Here is an 11877-nt window from a genome sequence, read left to right on the forward strand (position 1 = left end):
CCTTGTACATATGTACTACATCTTCTTTATCCATTCCTCTGTCAATGGACATTTAGGTTGCTTCCATGTCTTAGCTATTGTAAATAGTGCTGCTATGAACAGATGGGTGCATGTATCTTTCCAAATTATAGTTTTGTCCAGATAAATGCCCAGGAATGGGATTGCTGGATCATATGGCAACTCTATTTTTAGTTTTTTGAGGAACCTCCATACTGTTCTCCATAGTGGCTGCACCAATACAAATTTATTTTTAATGAATGACTGAGTGAATAAGTGAGGGTGAGTTAGGTGCCCCCCTGCTGTGCCCCCATCTCACTCTGCAATCCTCTCCTCATAAGACTATATACACTGTAGTGTAATTGGGGTTTCTTTCTACTTAAAAACATATCTTTTAATTACATGTTTGCCCATGAATAAATTCTGGTTGTCATGTAATGGTTTGCTTGTCCAACCATTTCGCTAGACTGGGAACCACAGAGAGCCCATAGCTGGTCTGCCTGGCTGACTGCCTGCCCCCAGCATCTGGCACAGTGCCCCACGCAGAGAAATAGCACATTTATTGATTGCCACGCCTTCTTCTCATGTTTGACAGGCACTAAATCATGTAACCTCCACAGCCATCCAATGAGGCAGGTTCTACCATTATTATTATTTTACAGATAAGGAAACAAGGCCCTGAGAAGTTGAGGCCCAATGGCACATAGTAAGGGATGGATCTCAGATTCTGACCTAGGAGGTCTGGCCCCCGAGCTCAAGCTCTAAACTGCTAACTGAATTGCCTCACCTTTACGAGACACCCAATAAAACGTGTTCAATAGAGGTATCAGTGAAATATGGCTGCCAAAAAAAAAGGCAATGCATTCTTAGGCTGTGTGAGTAGGGTCAAGATAAGGGAGGTTAGTCCCAGGGTACAGTACAAATCAACTCAGTTTAGGATGGTTCCTTTTGAACAGGAGATCAGCAAGTTGAAGTGGGTCTAAAGATTTAAACCACAATGGCAAAGGGTCTGGAAATTATGAAATACTGCTTAGTCTTTGAGGAGTTGGTGGTTCACATCCAGGGATTCTCGTGGGAAAGAGGCCAGTCTGATGCTCTGGCCCAAGGGCAGAGCTGGGCAGATGGGTTTAAGTCACAGGAAGGCACGATTCAGCTCACTTGGTGGAGGAACTGATGGTAGAGACTTTCAAAACCATCCATCAGCGGATGAATGGATAAACAAAAGGTTGTGTGCACGTACAATAGAATATTATACAGCCTTTAAAAGGAAAGAAGCTCTGACACATGCTACCATGTGGATGACTCCTGAAGACATCATGCTCAATGAAATAAACCAGACACAAAAGGACAAATCCTGTAGGATTCCACTTACTTGAGATACCTAGAGTAGTCAAATTCATAGAGACAGAAAGAACAGTGGTTACCAGCGTCTGGGGAGACAGGGGAATGGAGGGTTATTGTTTAATAGGTACAGTTTTTGTTTGGAATAATGAAAAAGTTCTGGAGCTGGATGGTGGGAAGTTTATACAACAACAAGTGAATGTACTTAATGCCACAGAACTGTACACTTAAAAATGGTTAAAATGGTCACATTTATGCTATGTATATTTTATCACAATAAAATAAAATTTGAAAACAAACAAACAAGGTCTGCCCTGTGAGACAGTGAGGTTCCCTCCATTGGCAGTGAACAAGGGGAGGCCAAATATCAGGGGAAATACAAGGGCATCCTTGAGTTTGGGTGGGAGTTGGACTGGGTGACCTTTAAGATCCCTTTCAGTTTGTAAGCTTTTGTTTGTTTTTAACGTTTATTGAGCATCCACTAGGCATGGATTATCTCGTTGACTCTCCATCACTCTGTAAGACAGCACTGTCCTAGTCTCCATCTTACAAACAGTAAATGGAGGGTTAAAGATCTCCAATCATTTCCTCAAGGCCTCCCCAGTTCTAAGTGTAAAACAGAAAGATGGGAACTCCAGAGAAAGCACTATGCTACAGCACAAAGATTGCACCAAGGAGGAAACCTAGAGGGTTGGTGACTTATACGAGGTCATGCTGAGCTAGCATCTGGGCCCAGGTCTTCCACCAACTCCATGCTGCCTCCGCACTCTTCCTCCTCCACCGTGGGGCATCAAATGCCCCCCATGGGCATTCCTGTTAGGTCCCAGAAGGTGCTAAGCTGTCCTCAGGAAAGCACATCCTCAAACAGCTTCTGAGGATGTTAAGAAGGCCAGGATGTCCTATGAGAGGCATAAAGCCTGAACCAACATTAGCTGTATCACTACTATCCTTTCAGGGTCAATTTCCCTGATTAACAAGCGGGTCACCACGTTAATTCCATCATGATTTCCCATGTCACACGCAACCTCTGCGTTTCCTCACTTAAAAGGTTAGTGAAAATGATAGTTTGAGAACACAACCTCTTCCATAGACTCAACACCCATTTTAATTTTATGAACATTGCACTTTGTGTTCGAGATGGTCTTTAAATGCTTTGAAGCAGAGTCTAGACCAGCACTGCCCAATAGAAATACAAAGCATGCCACAAATGTAATTTTAAATTTTCTGGTTGCCACGTTAAAAATGTTGAAAGAAACGAGGAAAATTAATGTTAATAATATATTTTGTTTATTCCAACTTATTCAAAATAATTATGATGAGATATTTTACATTCTTCTTTCATACTGTCTTTGAAATTGGTGTATGCTTCACACTTATGGCACATCTCAGTTTCGACCAGCCACGCTTCAAGTGCTTCATGAAGCTTAGTGACTACCGTACTGGGCGATGCACGTCTAGTTTCTTTTGTTTAAGGAGCTGGATGGTAAAAAGTAAAGAGAAACAAGGCCATGTTTTGAAGGGAGCTGGATCTAGTGAGGGTTTTATTTAGTACAAGATGCATACATGTCGACTCCAGGGGATATAGAGGGGAGAGCCTAAAGGTGGAAGCAAGAGGAAGTTAAAAATGCTGCCTCATCCAGGAAGAGGCTGGATGGAAGGGAGGAAGGAGGAAAGAGTGTGAAGGCAGGACAGGGACAAACTTTGAGGTTGATGCTGGTTGGGTTCCTCTTCCATAATTACAAGAATACTTTGGACATACTGCAGATTTTGTTCCAGATTACCGCAATAAAGCAAGTATTGCAATAAAGTGAGTCACATGAATTTTTTTGGTTTCCTAGTGCGTATAAAAGTTATGTTTACAGGGGGAGGGATAAATTGGGAGATTGGGATTAACATATACACACTACTATATATAAGATAGATAACCAAGAAGGACCTACTGTATAGCACAGGGAACTCTACTCAATACTCTGTAATGGCCTATTTGGGAAAAGAATCTAAAAAAGAGTGGATATATGTATATGTATAACTGATTCACTTTGCTGTACACCTGAAACTAACACACTGTAAATCAACTATACTCCAATAAAAATTTAACAAAAATAAAAATAAAAGTTATGTTTACACTATGCTGTAGTCTTTTAAGTATGTAATAGCATTAGGTCAAAAAAAAAAGTACACACTTTCATTTAAAAATACTTTATTACTAAAAAATGCTAACCATCATCTGACAATGCAGGGTTGCCACAAACATTCGATTCGTAAAAAACACAGTTATCTGCGACACATAATAAAGCAAAGTTCAGTAAAGCGAGGTATGCCTGTATTTTAAATCGTTTTACTCTTTTATGGTTCCCTATTTCCTTCTCTCCACCCCAGCTCTCCTTGATTTATCCAGTTGCCATCATTGTGATAACACGAGCACAGAGCTGAGACTCAGGTCCCCTGTAAGCCCAGGTGCCATTGCTCAGCTGTGTGACTCAGCAAATTTACTTCCCCTGCGGCTTCAGGTTCCTCCTCTGTATAATGAGGCGGTGGGATTATTTAGGTATTCATTCAGTCTGTCAGGCCCTCAGTCAACGAACATCAAGTGCCTGCGAGCACTGACCATGGTCCTATGTGCTCTCTGATCGTCACTTCCTTCTGATTCTACTGTTTTCTGTTCCTCTTGACTTCTGGGTGGTGCTTTGTCTGTTGCCATGTGCTGGATCTCACAGGCTGAAAATTTCTGTTCCTAAATGATACCAGAGGCCCCTCAGGCAGTACAGAGAGTCCCCACTAGTGAATTCCCCAGTAGTGATGGCCTCCTTAGCTGACATTGGAGGTTTCCACCATCATCCATCTAAGCTCTTTGTAATATACCCATGGCACTGGAGGGTAGGGGTTAAAAGGTAAAACAAAAATCCCTAAACTGATCTTCTGTCTAGAAATCTGATTTATAATTGCTGTCAGTTAGTACTTGGGGGCCTACAGAACGATAACCCTCACCACTTTGGCAATGAGGGAAATTTAGCTTTCTTCTGAGTGTTAAAGTTGAAAGTCTGCACACAGTGCATCAGAGGTGGGCTGTCACCTGAAAGAGAGAAGGGGACGTCCAGGTTCCTAAAATCTGACTGATAATGGATTGAAAGTCACAATATTTCAATTAAAGAAAAAAAAAAGAATGGACATTGAAGGCATTCTGCTAAGTGAAATAGACAGACAGAAAAAGACAAATACGGTATGATCTCATTTAGATGTGGAATCTAAAAAAACCTAACTCATAGAAAAAGAGAACAGATTTGTGGTTCCTAGAGGTGGGGGAGGGGGAATTGGAGGAAGGGGGTCAAAAGGTACAAACTTCCAGTTAGGAGATAAATAAGTCCTGGTTATGTGATGTACAACATGACGACGACAGTTAACACTGCTGTATGGTATATTTGAAAGTTGCTAAGAGATAGATCCTAAAAGTTCTCATCACGAGGAAAAAAAGCTTTGTAACCGTATGAGGTGATGAATGTTAACTAAACTTATTGTGGTAACCTTCTCACAACATATGTACGTCATTATGCGTACACCTTACACTCATACAGTGTTTATGTCAATTATATCTCCATAAAACTGGAGGATGGGGGGAAAAGAATGGACTGGTCAGAAATGGTCTTGAAATCTGGAAGTAAAAGGAGAGTCACAGATGGAAACCTCAGCGACACCTGTCTGTGTAGAGATGAAGAAAGATGCAGCCTCTGCAAAGCCTCGATGGCCCCTCCTATGACAGCCTGCCTGATGCCAGGACACACAGGGGCCATGAGTGCTGATGGCAGGGCTGTATTTCTGTGCCTTTGGCTGGATGGCTGTATAAAGCCCTGTTACTTATCTTGATACCATGAAACGTCTGATTCTCCTAGTTCCCCTGGTTCTGGCTCTCTGCCCACCAGGTCACCATCTGGTCACCTTTGGTTTCCAGGAGGGTTGCTGCACAGAGAGGGGACATGTGAGGCCCCAGCACATTTATTTCTCTCTGTGATTCCTGGGTAACTTGACATTCCAGTTCCACATATTAATCTTGGGAGTCTGATAAATACGAATCAGCCCCTGAGAAATCAAAATACTCTCAAGGCGCCAACAAAAGCGGGTTTCTGAGTCTAGAAGTCTACCCTGGACCATGATTCAGTCACCATGGTGTCAATGAATGACACTCAACAAGAAGTGACCGTACCACCAGTGGTCACACCCAGATAGTGGCTTATTCATTTAACACATCATTTTTGAGCACTGTCTTAGCTGCTAGATGCTGAGCTGAGTTTGGGGGACACCTGGCCCCTGCTTCCTTGGAGCCTCTGGTTTTGTTTTCTCAAGCAAATTGCAGAGAAATTCAAATAACAGTCCTCTCCTACCTCTCCTTTTAAGCCTAAAAAATTTTTTAAAAATAAATTTTTTTTAAAAAAAATAAATTTATTTATTTATTTATTTTTGGCTGTGTCGGGTCTTTGTTGCTGTGCGCGGGCTTTCTCTAGTTGCGTTGAGCAGAGGCTACTCTTCGTTGCGGTGCGCGTGCTTCTCATTGTGGTGGATTCTCTTGTTGCGGAGCATGGGTTCTAGGTGTGCAGGCTTCAGTAGTTGTGGCACGCGGGCTCAGTAGTTGTGGCACATGGGCTTAGTTGCTCCGCGGCATGTGGGATCTTCCCAGACCAGGGCTCGAACCCGTGTCCCCTGCATTGGCAAGTGGATTCTTAACCACTGCGCCACCAGGGAAGTCCCCAAACTACCTTTTTTAAAAAATAAATGCAGACCAAAGGAAAGCTCTGCAGTCCTCTTTTGCTCCACCTTGGGTTTTTGCTGACGTGAGGGTTGTCTTTTAATGAGTGGGTCTCCCTGATTGGGCCCCTCTTGAAATCTGGCTCCATCTTTGCTGGTGCTGCCTGGGCAGAGGAGGAAGCTGCAAAGGCTCTAACCCCAGCAGGGCCATCTGGAGCCAGGTGAGGACCTGTTAGGAGGCAGACAGGGAGCAATTGGGTGCATGGGCACCCAAGAGACAAATCCTCCCTAAGCTTCAAGCCATTATGGAATAACCAGGGACCCAGCTGTGTTCAGAGGTTTTCCCTTTCAGATTAACTCTGCTTGGAAGTGCCCGGCACAGTTGATGACTTTGTGCAAAGGGCCCTTTATGGGCATTAAGTGGAAGTTGCTAGCAATTCCATCACTTGTTCACATACCATATTTAACCTCCCAAGAGGCTCCTACAGGGAAGATCTCAGCTATATTTATCTCCCATGGACTTGCCAGAGCACTTTTGGTTGATTAAGGGAGGGGTGGGTTCAGCCCTCTATCAGAAACCATCTGCTTTCAGGCCAGAGACACGTGTATGAAGGGAGATGTCTCAGAGAGGTGGCGGGGACAGTAAGATAAAGTGGGAGTGACCTGCCGAGGAGAGCACACCCATTCCAGAGCCCAGGGGAAGAGAGGCTCTTAAAGGGACCGGACCACATGAGTTGTGTTTGTTTCCCAAATGTGATTTGATTGTTCAGAACATTCAAGGGTATGACTGTGGCCTACAGGACATGCGGCTGACTGTCATACGTTGTAGCTAACTGAGGGCATGGCATTGTCTGGTGGCAACTAATAGCATGTGTTCTTTCCATATTCTCTAGGAGACTTTATATAAAGGGTCGCCACTCTACATAGGTCATTTAGAAGCAACACTTCAAGGTGTTGCTGAAATAAAGCAGGGCTGCATAAGAATAGCTTCATGCTAAAATACAGATTCTCAGGTACTGATCCCAAAGATTCTGATTCAGTAGGTCTGGGGTAGGACCCAGGAATCTGCATTTGAACAACTCTCCTCACCACTACCGCCACCTTCCTGGCGCCCCTGTATACACATCAGGTGATTCTGCAGTCCTCTTTTGCTACATGCAATCTCAGAGGACCCCACTTTGAGAAGGTCTGTGAAAAGGGCTCTGGGCTTGTCAACTGAAGCCCTGGATTTGGGAGTAGCTGTGTGACCTCGGAGAAGCCCCTTCACCTCTCTGGGCCTTCATTTCTGTGTCTATAGAATGAAGGAAGTGATCTCCGGACCCTTTCCAGGACCAATATTCTAGGAGTTCAGGCACATTCACAATGCCCTCCCAAGGCTGTGGGTGTTCCAAATCTCCTAGAATGGGAACCAACCCTCAGACTGAGCTTTACCCTAAAGAGGATCAGTTGACAAACCACAGAGCTTTGTCCTGTTCCCTTATGAGGATTAAGCCTCTCAGGAGAGACAGTACCATACTTCAATCTAACACAACCTCCTTCCTCCCCAAATAACTCTAAGCATTTCCATGGGCATCATTTATTTTTTGCCTCTTCTAAGGCTAGACTTTTATAAGACTGGACTTTTGTAAGGCAGGGGAAAGGGTGAGCCTCCCCATTTATTGAAGACAGACTGAGGCACACAGAGATGGGGAAGCGAAGAGACAGCCCGTCTATCTCTGAATCCTATGCTTTTGGCTCCATCCTCTTCACATCTTCATTGCAACATCAACTCACTGGGAGCCCTCATCTGCTCTGCATCTGCTAGAGATGAACATCGTAGCCCTGGCTGAGACTTATGAACAGGCCCTCTCTCTTCTACAGTATTTCTGTGAGTTTATCTCACGTAGACACATTGCAGGAGCAATTTACACAGGTCCTGCGATGCTTAGAGTGAAAGCGCTCCTTCTGAAAGGAATTTAGAACTTTTGTCCTATGTGTTTTTATTAGATCTGGTCACCCCCCACCCCAGCTAACTGATAACATCAAATGAGCCATAACTTCCTGCACTCAGAGCCTTGGAATGTAGTTGTGAATCATCACCCCTCTGCGTTGCTGCCTGATTATTGCAATAGGAAGAAAAATGAAGAAAGCGACATATGCATAAGAAAAGTCCTTATCTGTGATACCTGAGCTTCGTGGCTACGTTTTATACCCTCCCTTCCCTTCCCCCTTCTGGTTTTGCAAAGAGTAGGCCTGAGATTATAGACCCAGCTCTGTACAAACCCTCCTGGACCCCCATTTTTCTCAGATGTATAAGGCTGTTACTTACAAAGGCTTCATTAATCATCACCTGCTGTATCTTGGGAAATTCTTGTGTAAAACCACAAAATCTTCTAGTAGATACTGTATAACTGCTATAAGGTTACGGTTTCTGTCTTAATTTAGGGTCATTCACACATTTCATCCATTGGCAACTCAGTTCTGTGGCAAGAGCTCTGTGCCATTAGCAAAAGCTTTGACATTGATAGAGATCACAGTTTTGCAATAAATAATGCTGTTCTTTCTTTTCTACCTGTACCACCTTCCAGACTTGAGGCCAGCAATTTAGAACATTACTGAAAACCAGAAAGCGGGGGGAAAAAAGGGGGGGTGTGAAACAGCCAAAATAGATGCCACAACGTTTGTGTGTTCTTTTATCTTAGGGAATCCTCTTAGCACAAGCACCGCACACTGATTATTTTACAAACAATTCCAAGAAGTTAACTTCTAAAGCCATTAGCAGGAAAGAGGGTGTTGCTATAGACAGCTCCTGAGAATGTGCCATGTGGCAACCTTTAGAAATAGCAAAGTTGGGAAAGCTGAAACTAGATACTCTGTGTTCTGTCTAAGAAGGCAGAAAAGTACGTAAAACATTCTAGAAATTTTTCTACTTCAAATCATTACAATGTAAAAATGTAAAAGAGATGAAAACTCTCAGCTATCTGAGAAGACTCATTCCCAGACAGTAGCTAAGTTTAACTGTAGTTAAATATTTACTGTCAGTAAATCTTAAGTCAGGTCCCTGGAGTGTCCTGGTTAATGGAACATCGGTGAGTAAAAAACAAGAGCCCTTTCCCTAGAACCCCCTGAACCAAGCTAAACGATTCCCAGAACCTTCTTCTACACTGCCAGACTTTGGGGAATTGCCTAATTTTGCAATAAAACCTGCCACTCTTCCCAAACACAGTGCTATGTATTTAAGCTGGGGGGTGGGACAGGGAGGGTATATTTAAAGGTGTATATTTAAAGAATATAAGGGTGTATTCTTAATTTTTAAAGAATTTTTGAACTTCCAGCAATCCTTGACGAATAACTGGTTTTTTTTTTTTTTGAGTGACATATTTTTGTTTTACTGTTAATTTGACACATCTGAACCAAAGCATTCACAATACTTGATATACTTTGAAGAGAATCATACTCTATAGTCTTAAACATAACCACAGAACAAGCAGAACAATTAAAACTACATAAGGCCTTAAAACATATCCACAGTGTGTATTATTTCCACAGTGTGTAATATTCACTCATTTACAAATTAGACTGCATACCGTTAATTTTATTTTTATTTTTCTTTCATGGTTTTATTCAAGCAGGATTCATTCAAGGAAAGGCAACTTAGTTTTTGTGTGAGCTTTATTTTTTTCACTACATTCGTGAATATAAAAGTTATGAATTAAACGTTTTCTTATCTCCTGCATCCAGGAGTAGATCCAGGAAATTCTCAGATAGTAATCCAAAACAAGAGGTCCTATTCTTAAAAATAGTCAAAGTGAAAAGGGATCAAATAGCCAGTCTGTTTGTGGTCTTAAAGAACATCTAATGGACTTTCAGGTTTTCTAATAGTGACAGTATTGCATTTCTACGAGATTAGTCAAAATTTAAAACAACATTGCGTACAAAATTATTCTTGAATCTCTAAATGCCTTTTAAATTACTAAAATGAAAATTTTAAGTAGTTGCCTCACAGTACCAAACTTATAAATCAAAACTAGTTAAAATTCAGTGCTATTGTGACTTTTCATTTACAAGATAACTAGTGGGTAAATTAACAAATGGCGTAAAAAATTAAGACTTACATCATTTTTTTTAAAGGAGAAAATGTATGATAACCAGGGAATACAGAAAATTCACTTATTTTACAATAAAATAACCTTTAAATCTCTATCCCTGTACAACAGGGTTTAGGTCATCTTTAGTGAACTTGCATGTTTTCATACAGTTTATTCTGAGTACTTGAATTGTTTTAGATATACAGCTTTTTATTGAAAGAATATTACATTTGTATACCAGGATAAGATTTAGTACATTGAGATGTTTTAAAATTATTTATAAATTTGTTTCTGATATGCAAAAGCATTTGGCAATACTTTCATAGCATTTGATCTTATAGAATTAAAATTTCATACACTACTCATCTTGATGTTTAAAAAAAAATTCACAGAAAAAATATAAATTACACAGCCTGACTGCATGATAACTGTTATTTCCAGTTTCTAGTCTGGTAATTAAAACCTTCATTAAGTCTGTTAACAAATCATTACCTGTACATTTATGAAGGCAAGTGACATGATTTGCAAACAAAACCTTCAGGTTTTATGTTATTTACCAAAGAGTGCAGTTCAGCAAGAAAGAAAACCCAGTATGCAAATATTCAGAATATTTTACAAATTTACCAGTTCCTGTGACACAAACTGTTTCAATCTTTCAAGATACTGTCCATAAAGTTCCACATCATTGTGACCTGCCTCTTCAACGCACAGAGGCTCCACAGGTCTTTGGCAACGCTCAAACAATGCGAGGTCATGTGAAAAGTCAATGACTTCATCTCCAGTCCCATGAATTATTAATACTGGAGAGGTAATCTTAGAGATTTTGTCAATGTTTGGGAATGCATCCAAACAGTAGGTCTTCTTGGTATCAGGAAAAGCGACTCGCATTCCTGAGGTCAAAGGAGAATGAAGAATAATAGCAGCACTCTAATACCGAGCAGCGAGACCCACAGATGGTACTGTCCCTATACTTTGGCCATACATAATCACATTTTCAGGGCGAATGCCATATCTTGTCCTAAGAGCAAGCCAAGCAGCTTCTATGTCTGCATAGAGGTTCTTCTCTGTTGGTTTCCCAGAACTTGCACCATATCCAGAATAATCATATGAGAATATATTACAATTAATCCGTGATCCCAGTCCTATGTAAAAGCTGATCACCTGACCAAGATCAACAGCATTTCCATGTGAAAAGAGTAAAGTGTATTTGGCATTGGGTGAGCAACGCACAAACATGCAGGCAATTCTGTTGCCTTTACTGGTTCTAGTCATGAAACACTCAATAGCATCTTTTTCTCTAGAAGGATATTGCCAGTCTGCTCGTTCTGATGGGTGTAACGTCCAGCGGCTTCCACTTTCATCGCACACCAGTGGGTAAGTTGGATCAGGTGGCAAAAATGCTAATTTTGAAGCAATTTTCCCTGGACAAGGTAGACAGCAGAAGAGGCAACATAGCTCACTAAATGAAAGATTATTCATCTTCTCTCCCCTTCACCGAACCAACAGAGAATCTTCTCAAAAACCCAGATGCGATCGGGAGTGGCTTCTCCCAATAACTGGTTTCTTACTACAAATGTGATGGGCAAACATTGTGGACATTTTAGGAAACACAGATAAGAAAAAAGAACAAAGTAAAATTTATAATTTCATTCCAAGAGTTATCACTGTGAACATACATCCTTCTAATCTTTTATCTTTTAAATTATTTTAATTGAACAAGAACTACATAAATACA

General features: G+C 41.4%; 1 pseudogene; it reads right to left on the minus strand.

Annotated features, from left to right (window-relative positions):
- Window positions 1-10754: 10754 nt before the first annotated feature.
- Window positions 10755-11621, minus strand: LOC132367655 (alpha/beta hydrolase domain-containing protein 17B-like; annotated as a pseudogene).
- Window positions 11622-11877: the final 256 nt, after the last annotated feature.

Source organism: Balaenoptera ricei, chromosome 6 (assembly GCF_028023285.1).
Source record: "Balaenoptera ricei isolate mBalRic1 chromosome 6, mBalRic1.hap2, whole genome shotgun sequence".
Lineage (NCBI taxonomy): Eukaryota > Metazoa > Chordata > Mammalia > Artiodactyla > Balaenopteridae > Balaenoptera > Balaenoptera ricei.